The sequence below is a fragment of the Artemia franciscana genome, chromosome 16 (assembly GCF_032884065.1).
Source record: "Artemia franciscana chromosome 16, ASM3288406v1, whole genome shotgun sequence".
In the NCBI taxonomy this organism is placed as follows: Eukaryota; Metazoa; Arthropoda; class Branchiopoda; order Anostraca; family Artemiidae; genus Artemia; species Artemia franciscana.
This window is the reverse complement of record NC_088878.1, coordinates 22,660,496-22,671,479: the sequence shown is the minus strand read 5'-3', so window position 1 is coordinate 22,671,479 and position 10,984 is coordinate 22,660,496. Positions and strand designations below refer to the sequence as shown.

Genomic DNA, 10,984 nt, shown 5'->3' with positions numbered 1-10,984 from the left:
AAAGACTGAAACTTTTAGCTACTCTTCTCCCCTCCAAGATGAACATTTAAAGTATTATTACCCCCCACCCCCTCCCTTTTTATACTCGATATAAAACCTTCAACTTCATCGTCGAACTGTTTCTAAGATACTACAGATACCTAAATACACACGGTGTCTTTTGATTTAGCTTTAACCTCTTCCTAAGTTATAGCTTAAGGTAAACTTGTCTTCCGGCTCAAACCTCCCAGAATGTTTCAATTCGATACCCTATGGGCGCTCCCGAGACCATACAGACACGCCACATTAATAGCTACGAAAAACATAGTATCTTTTTATTTTTGTGTTATTTAACTATGCAGAGATTATAAGTCTCAGAGTAGCTTATAGTACAATATACACAAATGTGTTGAAGTGTGTTTATACAGAAGTGTTAGAATTTTGTGTGTGTGTATTTGCATGGAAAAATGTGTTAAAGGATCAAAAAAAAAATGTATCCTCTTCCCATCCCACCAACAAAAACCTTTGGAGTTTCCTTGCCTCCCTTCTTTTCTTCCCTAGCAATATCTATCACCTTTAATTTCATACCCTAAGCTGTTCTTTATACATTGCACATATACTAGTTCTATTACTTATGTAAGCTTGGTGTGTTTCAATTTACCTCTGCCCCATATTTTAAGCCCAAATTGAAAGTTAACAGGACCCCCAATGACCCCCTGAAAGTTTGAAACAGATCCTCTAAGCCATTTCGGAGATGTTGTAGGTAATTTGGAAACTCAGGTCTGAAGAGCATCTTTTTAATTATTCTGGCTTGGGTGTCGTTTCCAAAGTGATTCCTTGAGAAAATACGGAAATTTTGGCCTAGAAAATGAACCGTAAGTGCTCCTGAATAATCAGAAAGCCAATAAGAAAGGCTCTAAGGTTATATTACCTGTGTATGCAAAGTATCTTTTGCTACATCTTTGACCCACCTCTTAAGTCAGAAACTGAAGTTAACTTAATCCCTAGTGAATCTCTGAAAGCTTTAAATCGATCCTCTGGGCCATCCCCGAGATGTTGCAGATAATTTGGAAACTCAGGTGTGCAGTTTTTTTCTCAGGTCTGGGCTCGTTTCCAGAAAATACCCTTGACAAAATGTGGAAACCGTCGCCTAACGAATGACTCGCAAAAGCTACCGGCTTATCGGAAAGTCAGACACAATGGTTAGGCTGTATAATTAAAACCATTACCTTGAGGAATTCGGAGTAAAGTTGATCCTAAAAGCATACTTATTAGAACTTCGGACATTTTTGAAAAAATTGAAATGAATATCTCAAAATTTTGATCCATTAATCATGGAGGCAATGGGGGAGATTCGAAGTGAGTTGCCATAAAAAGCTTTTCCGTTGATATAACTTTCTTGGCCCTTTGCTAGGACATGTTGTAAGGGAAATTAATATAGTTCTCCTATTTTTCTTTCTGTATTGATGGAACCTAAATCTCAATTCCTGGATATATGAGCTTCAAGTAGATTGGAAACAAGTTTTAAGGCCCCATTTCCTACTTTGGGGGAGGGGGAGTATCCGGAACAATTCTTTGCACAATAAGTTTCTCTTCAACACAGGGCTTATGACTGTATCAACGACAAACTGATAGAGGACAAACAATTTTGTCCGATTTCTAGGCCCTACTTCCACAACAACATGTATATTCCTGTTGAGAGTGTGACAAATCCCTTGAATTTTTTTGCCTTATCGCAAATAGATCATCAAATAAATATTCGTTTTTCATAACTGAGCCGATCTGTTAACAATTCACAATTTTCATTGCTTATGGTCCTCGTGCCAGGGGCTGTAAGGGTTATGCCAACCCTGAAGCTATATTATTCTGATATCCTTACGATTAAAAAAAATGGCTGTCTCAAAATATTGACCCATACAAAAGGGCATGGAAGAAGTTATGGTCAACCTTCAATCACTTTTGACTCTTGCTGGACAAAAAATTGAAACTTTTTCAATTCATTAATTTATCATTCAGCCCACATTTTCCACAGAAATCAAAGAAATTGACCCCTTACTAATTTCTTACAATCAACCGACATAGAAAAAAAAAATAACGACCACACTGCCTTTCTATCAAAAAAATCAGAAACAAGAAGAACAGTTGCCACAAAGCGGAAAGTAAATCATCAAATCAACCAATAAAAGCCCAAGAACTCAATGGGAACCATTTTTCTTATGCTTTTAATGATTGATTCACATTCCACTTTGGCCGCAAAATCCCAAATGAAAATAGGGTTTCTATTTTGAAGTGTCTGTCATTTAGCCAAACCAGAAAAAACATGCGAAACAAATAAAAGAACATGCAATTTCTGAAATTTTTATCTTAAAAGAAGTTTTACCTAGTGTTAAGGGATAAAAAAGAGGTCGTATTTACATTGTTTTAAGTGTCATATTAAATAGTTCATGGTACCGAACTCTAGTTAGGAGCAACCCGGCTCAATAGTAGCCGAAACTCTAAAAAATGGAATTTTGTCCACAAAATTTTGTCCAAAAAGGATTGCATTTTAATGCTGATTTTAAATATGTAAGTTTCATCAAGTTCAGTTTTACCCATCAAAAGTTACAAGTCTGAGAAAATTTGCCTTATTTTAGAAAATAGAGGGAAACACCCCCGAAAAGTCACAGAGTCTTAGCGAAAATTATGCCATCAGATTCAGCACATTAGAGAACCATACAGTAGAAGTTTCAAGCTCTCATCTACAAAAATGTGGTATTTTGTGTTTTTTGCCAAAAGACAGATCGCGGATGAGTGTTAATTTGTTTGTTTGTTTCCCAGGGGTGATCGTATTGACCCAGTGGTCCTAGAATGTAGCGAGAGGGCTCATTATAACGAAAAGTAAAAGTTCTAGTGTCCTTTTTAAATGATCAAAAAACTGGAGGGCACCTAGGTCCCCTCCCACGCTCATTCTGAGAGAGCCATTATATTCAGCATAGTTCAAAAACCTAATAACTATGTCTTTAGCCATGACTTACCCACCCCCCCTCCCCTCCATAGTCCCCGTTGGAGGGTCTGCAAGTTACAAACTTTGACTAGTCTTTACATATAGTAATAGAAAACCAGTGGCAGCGCGTGCACAAATTTTTGACTTGCACTTTTTAACAATTTGCACTATTTTTGGCCTTGATTTATACTCTTTTTTGATGTCGGCGATTTGGCAGCCCTGTCAGAAAATTAGTAATTATTTGAAGATAGGCTATAAGGTGTGTCCTGTAAAATTTCTTTTAGATGCTTTTGAAAGTTTTTAACCTTCAATTATAGTCATCTACTAGAGAAAAAAACGATGATATCCTATTAGGCTACATGAAAGTTTTCAATAATTTGATAAAGTTTAGATGAGAGGATTTTGCTGTGTTAGAATGGATTTGGGTTGGGTGAATAAAGCTTTCAAGAATGGACTCAATGCATTGAACATCCGGATGGATAGTCCAAGCTATGCATTGCTAGGGTAGCAAAGGAAAAGACCATATTGAATCTACTAGACTATATAGCCTAGTTTAGGTTATTCTATCATATTCCATAGGCTAACTGGTGTAGGCCTTTGAATAATGTGAATCCTCTTGTGTACATGATTATTTTTTATGCTCTTTTCAAATACTAATTAAAAGAAAGTCCACAAAATAAGTCTTTCAGAAAAATAAAGACCATTGTTAAACCAAGGATCATCACAAATAATAGTTCAAACTTAAAACAACTAGGCTATCAGTACCTATATGAAACACAAAACAGCAAATTTGGTGGTGTAAGCCTAGGAGACAAGTCACACATTAGAAAACAATTCTTACTTTGTAATATACAGAACAATCCTAGTTAACATATTTTGCTAAGGAAGAACCTTTATCTTCACTTCTTTCCTTGTATTTAAGTTTTTCTGTCAGGGTAAAATTCTAGTTGATTGACTTCTGGCTATCTCGGGAAGGGGTTAGGTTGAGAAAATGAAACTTTCAGGGATGGGTCTAAAGGCTAAAGTATGTCCCAGTAAGGTATTTTGAAGTACCCACCTCCACTCCTTCTCCCTCTTGAGGGCCCTGACCTTTGAAAACCTTTAGAAAATGTGTGTTATAAAAGTGAAACTTTGCAAAATAGATCTTCTGCTCATATGAAGTATAACAAAGTTGTTTTCAGCTTCACAACTTTGCTCAATCCCAATTCATAAGGTTTTAAAGATATGCAAATACATTTCCTAAATAAAAAAAATTATTGATTTAGCTCAGAATTCTACTCAAATTACAGGAATTGCATTTTCAGAACTAAAGGCAGAGAAAATGCAACTATTAACTGAAAATTAAGGTAAAATGTTGTTTTGTCAAAATTTCAATAGGTATAGACCTGTCATGTAGGCAAATTTCAAGGCCCTCTTTGCCTAATCATTTTTTATAATCTCTTAAGTCTCTAAAAGTGTGTAGGCTATAAAAAATACTATAACACAATTTAACCTTATCAAATTTATCACTAGCCTATTGGTCTATTTACATGTTTTTGCCAGAAATAATCACATGGCATTGATGGTGTTTAATCAGAGGTAACTGTTTAGTTTAGAGCAGTTAGAAATGCTAATTCTAGAAGTGCATCCATTTCTGGTTGACCCTCCTCCATAGGGCAAACTAAAAATACATAAAGTAGGCTTGCTTACAGATAACATAACCTATAGAGCAAAGTATATTAGTCCACGAGCCCTGTAGGTAGTGGGTTGAGGCCTGTATTCTATATTTATTAAATAAACCTTGCTTTTTTTAGTTTTATTACTCTTTGTTGAATAAATGTAGGATACAGACCTCCCTGTTACCTGCAGGGCTCATGGACTAATAATCTTTGCTCTACAGGTAATTTTACCTGTAAGCAAGCCCACTATACACATTTTTAGTTTGCCCCATGGAGTAGGAGGGTCAACCAAAAATGGATACAGTTCTCTAATAAAAGCAAAGAAACAATATGTGATTATCAGAATCTTGCTACATTTAGTAGGCCAATATGCACTTCAGACAGCTTGGAAAATAACTAAACATTTACCTAATTAGATAAATGGAATATTTGAAAATGGAAAAATGGAGTCAAATCCATTTTTATTTTTCAGAAATTTGTTCAAAAAATAGTACAACAGCAAAAGAAGTGAAGATAAAGGTTCTCCCCCTGTAAAGTGTGTTAAATATAATTATTTTGCATATTATGAAGTAAGGATTGTTTTCTTAACATTCTTCCTTATGTATGGCTGATCTCCTAGGCTTACCTTAAATCATACTTGCCAGCATAAGGACAAATCCTGCAAATGCTGGTCAGTCAAGATAATAACTCAACTTGTTAACTGCATCCCATATTGTGAGCCAAGGTTTCTAGCATCAGTCTTTGTCAACAACAGATATGAAGGCTTCAACACTGGGTGACATAATTGCATTCTGGCTAAGAGGTTTTCATAGGCTGACTACATGGTTAGAAAATAATTTGTTTTGCAACCTGGTGTTAACATACTTTCAATAAAGCTTCAAGCAGTGTCCTCTAGTACATGGTGAACTGACTATCTAGAACAGGCTAGGGATCACACTTTGGTTGTGAACTAGCTTGTATGTCATTATTACATCTCCTCATCTATGTCTATATGTAAGACAAGTTTGAGCTTAAGCAATTGAGTAGGATATGTAAGATGTTCAAATTCCTTTGTACATTTAGTTGCATGTTGCTGTACTGATTCTTGAATTGATACGTCACCCTTATTTACTGGAACAGCAACAAACATCCCAAATTCCAATTTTGGTCAGGTCAGGCCCTTCATGAGCTTGGTGATCACAGCTGGAGATCTAGTGCAGAATGTCCTTCTTACTAAACCAAGAGTTTTGTTGGTACTGGCTACTACAGACTGTGTGTGAAAATTAAACTTGAGCTTATCATCAACCAAGACTCCCAGATCAATTTCACCATGACTACATATGAGTGCCTATTTTGAACCATTACTAGATTCCATAAAATACTGGAACAGAGGCTTATTTTCTCCAGAATGAATGGCTCTACATTTCTAGATATTAAATTCAATTTGCCAGGATTTTACCCACTTTGACAATGCATCAAGATTAGCCTGGATTAGACCTGACCCTTTGAGGGTCATGGACAGGACCAATTATTTTGGAATCATCTGCATGCAAACCAATTTTATTTTCTATGATTGAAGGTGCATTGTTGTTGAAAATATTAAATAAAGTTAGACCCAAAATTATTTAGATAAGATTTATTTCAAAAAAGTGGCTATCACAAGCCCAAAAGGGCCAAATTTGTACTTTAGTGTCAGTACAAAATGATAAAATCACAATCAATAAAAGTCAAACACTAAAAAATCATAAAGTTAAAAACAGGGAAAACAAAATTAAACAAAGTCTATCTAGCAAGTATTACAAAGTTTTAAATTGCAAATAACAACTAAAACTCAAAGATAAAAGTAGAGTGAGAAGAGCCAGGGGGTTGATTTGAAATTTCAACCATGTGAGGGATGAACATTCTTCTATATCTTTCAGCGGAAACTCTTATTGGGGCAAGAAGGGGGATTTTTCTTGAAAGAGAACATAGGGGGGGGGGGGGGATAAATAATCACTAGGGAAAACAGAAGTAGCACAAGGGTTATGTACAGCACTGTGAACAAAAAGCAAAGAAATTTGTGTTCTTCTTTCCTTAAGGGTAACTAGATTTGCTCTTCAAAGAAGGGAAATGTAAGGCACTTTGACCTCATTGAAGATAATTCTTAGGCACCTTTTTTGAACTGCCTCTATTCTGTCTAACAATTCATTGGAGATGCCAGGATACCAAACAGGACAAGCATATTTGAGGGTAGGATGTACAAAAAAGAGAAAAATCCTCAAACAAAAAGGATTTAGGATATTTAAATTTATTAAGGAGTGTGAGAAGAGAAAACGCAGCATTTGTACATTTTAAGAAATCATTAACATGGGGATCCCATTTTAAGTTGCTTGAGATGGTAACACCCAGTAATTTCATAGTATTAACAGACATTTCAGGGGGGATAGGACAAGAGAAAGAAGGGGTAGTTTTTAGGAAACTAATTGTTAAAACTGTTGACTTTAAAGGGTTGACTCTCACATCACTAGCAACAGCTTCATCTGATCCAAGATGTCCATTGGGATATTTTTTAGATTTTTGAAACATGTTTCTAAGACAGTTAAATTGTCAACAAGTTTCAATCTATTTGGGAAATTGACACCAAGACTGTTTATCATGGTAAGAAATAAAATTGGACCTTAGAAGGTTTCTTGGGGTAGCCTACACCATTATAAATTGAGAGGGGACAAGAGTATAGATTCAGGTCTTTGATGACTTGTATTCTATTAGAAAGGAAGGATGAAATTATTCTTATTAATTAGGGGTCAACTAGGAAGTCATTATCTGTAATTTCTATAGTATCTATCAATTCTAGTAAGATTTTAGCACTTATTATTCAAATTACAAAATATAAGCACATAGGCCAACCCCCCCCCTAGAAGTGGATGAAGAGTTTTCAGCAGGGACTTATGTCAAAATTTTTTTCACCAACATATTGTGGTTAATTAAATCAAAAGGTTTTGCAAGTCAACTGTGATAACATTGAGCCAGGTATTGGGTTTGTCAAGTTTATTACATATATAGTGTCCAAAAGGTGAACCAAATAGTATGTGGTAGAGCACAAGTTTCCGAATTGCCTTTGGTCAACATTTGGGATTATTTTTACTTTCAACCAATCAGCTAAAAAGATTTCATATAACTTGGAAAATACCAGAGTAAGAGTAATGAGCTGGACGCCAGCAAAAACTTGTTTGCTACCCTTTTTTTTATGGGGGTAATAAAACCTAATTCACAGCAATCAGGGAGCTTACCAGTAGAGGTAATTTCATTAAAAAGTACTAACAAAGGTTCTGAAAGCATGTCTGCAAAGGCATAAATTAGTACAATTGGGATGTCTAGTGGACTGCTACTGCACTTTTAATGTTTCCAATTTTTGCCTCAACATCTGAGGGCAAAATAATATAGAAATTGGGAGAGTGTAGATCATAAGCAGTATTCATAGAGAGGGGAGGGAGGCTTTGAGCTACAGCGGAAAGAAATTTATTCAGATTGTTGACTGTAACAAGGGACTCTTCTTGTAAATGGAAATCTGTATTATTATGTGTTTTCCCACAATTCTTTTTTATACTCTTGTACCAGTTTTTTGGGTTAGAAGAAAACAAATCTTTGACTTTACATTTGTAATACACATAAGTAGATTTACGTATTTCTTTTTTTATTTGTTAACACAAATCCTTGGGGTACTCCACTTTTTACATCTGCTGATAACAAGAAGAAGATTGATCCATTGTCTCCAAATACCCTTACCACCTGCTACCTATTGGTAAAAATTGCGTTATCCATTTGACAACATCTTCATGGATCCCCATTGCACAGAGTTTAGTTTCCTATGCCAAACTTTATCAAATGCTTTGGCTAGAGCCAGTATTAGTTTGTCAACAGGAGATCCCTCATCCATAAGTTTTGAGACATGCACCTATGTGTCAATGAGGTTAGTTTCAACTGATCAATTAGGACAAAAGCCATGTTGATTTGGTGATAGTTGACTATTAGTATTTAAATGAACCATAATGGCTTAATTAACTATACCTTAAAGTAGTTTCTCAATTGCTGATGTAAGACTAATTGGTCAATAATTGTTAGCTTCATTTCTATTGCCCCCTTTGTGTACTTGCATGATATGAGCATCCTTCCAATCTTGCAGAATATATTTAGCACTAAAGGACTTTTGGAAAAGTAGAGTGAGAGAATGCAACAAAACAGCATACATCATGTGAAGTAGCCAGGGGGCACTTCATCTGGTCCTGTAGATTTATTTTGGTTAATCTTCATCAATTGGGTTTCTACATCAGTTTTTGTTATATTAATGGGCGCCATGCTATTTAAAATGTCATACATTTGGGAATGTGGAATTGGAATATTATCAAGGGAAGTAAATACTGGGATTATTTAATGTCTTGGCCATCTGTCTTGGATCACAGATTTTTATGCCACCTAGTAAAAGTCAGGTTACAGAATGCCTACCAGGGCTACTAGATGATGTGTACCTCCAGAATATCTTGGGGTTAGATTTTGTTGCAGCTGCTTCTGTTTCTTCATTTTTTTTCTAGTAAGATTTCACAGTTGGTTATGTGTCTGTTTTTATTTTGTGTAATAATCCACCTGGTTGTGATTCTTTATGTAGAGCTTACAGTATGTCTTCTTTCTGTTCCTGGTCTTTCTAATTTCTTTTGTAATATATAAGAGGGCTTTGGTTTCCTTTTCTGATTTAGGGATGAGTGATTTTCAATAGCTCCCAGTTATATTCTCTTCATAGTTGATGATGAATCTTCTATATGCATACATTCAGTAAAAGACCAATCACATTGGGTCAGTTCATAACAAATTAGACTATAATCATTATACACATGTATCTTAAATTTAAATCTATGCAGGTATAGTCTAAAACTGCAGCCTAAGGCAATGTGATCACTTGCTCCATATGGTGGTAGGGGGTCAATACTCATTATAGATTATTGGTTCCTTACTACCAAAAGATAAAGTAATAAATGGTTTTATCTTTCTCTATATCTAGTTGGGAAGCTAACTGCCTGATGCAGAGAGTGATTAAATACCCATTCCAGAAATGGTTCGATTGAACTGCTTTCTGAGAATCCAGATCCATTGACCCAATGAATACATGGGAAATTGAAGTCACCAATGATAATCATATTGCCTTGATTCTTGATTTTATTATCAATTAATGTACTTACAGCAAGAAGAGACAGCTCAAGGCTGGGAGAACTGGGACTCCTGTACATATAACCTGAGAAAGGACCTTTCACTTATAATGGAAAGGGCCAGAAAGTAAGGGAACTAAAATCTACACTTGTCCAACATATGGCTCATAGTTTGAATTAATTTCAATGTTTTCTAGCTTAAGGGAGCCTAAAATATATATGGCTATTCCTCGTTCTCCTACATGAGATAAGTTGGTGACCAAAGTGTAATCAGGAATCTGAATCTGACCATCTCCAAGAAGGGTTTTTGTCCACCTAGGTTTTACCTCACAAAAAGCATAAACGTCTGCTTTTTCTGTTGAGAGGGTATATTTTATCTCATGGAATTTCGATATGAAACAATATATATTACTAAAGACAACTTTTAAATCATTGCTTGTCCAATGTTGACTACTTTTATTTTGTCTACGTGTGTCATTATTTAGACCATTAGATATTTTAGATTCAGTTCCGTCATTGCTAGAACTGTCACTAGTGAAAATGCTCTGTTCAGAGAAAGTACTGCTTACTGATCTTGCACTGTAAAATGATCCATTTGATTCATCAGTAGAACTTATTCCACAATTAAGAAATGCAGGCTTTTTGCACTATTTACATGGCTTTGAGAGTCGTTTAGTTCATGTCCATTGCAGCTGGTGCTCCAGAGGTGGGCACGTTTTTTTAAACAATTTTGTTACCTCTTATGATTAAATCCCCTTTGCCATTGGCTTGCCTTGCATGGTGCAACTCTTCGTGCAATTTTCTCCTCTTTATGTGATCAGATTTAGAAAAAAAAACATTTCTAAACTGAATCTTGTCAGTTCCTTTTTGCTTGTACAATTCCTGCAGGATTAGTTTCTTTAGTCTCAGTTCATCCACTGGATAAATAAGGGGGGGGGGTTGAGGATCACTTTCATTTTGAGAGCTGTTGGGGCAACAAGGCAACAAACATTTGTTACAGTAATCTGTCACAGGCTGTATTCATTTGATAAGAAGTCACAAATGAATTTCTTATCATTTGACTGTGGCGTCTCTCCAAATGCTTGAATATTTAATTGATGTCTTTGCTACCTCTGTCATCTGAAATCAAATTTCTCACATTGCTCTCTAGTTGTTGATTCATTTCAACTTTCAGGGATTCAACTTGAGATTCAATCAGTTCTTGTATA

At 35.5% G+C, this 10,984-nt stretch overlaps 1 protein-coding gene across 1 annotated transcript in view; it reads left to right on the top strand.

Annotated features, from left to right (window-relative positions):
* The first annotated feature begins 3,174 nt into the window (after positions 1–3,174).
* LOC136037234 (actin-related protein 2/3 complex subunit 5-C-like) overlaps positions 3,175–10,984 on the top strand; it is a 48,497-nt gene continuing 40,687 nt past the window's right edge. Inside the window, exon 1 of the mRNA XM_065719845.1 lies at positions 3,175–3,221. The gene's annotated coding sequence lies outside the window, so the exon portion shown is untranslated. The remainder of the gene's footprint in view (positions 3,222–10,984) is intronic.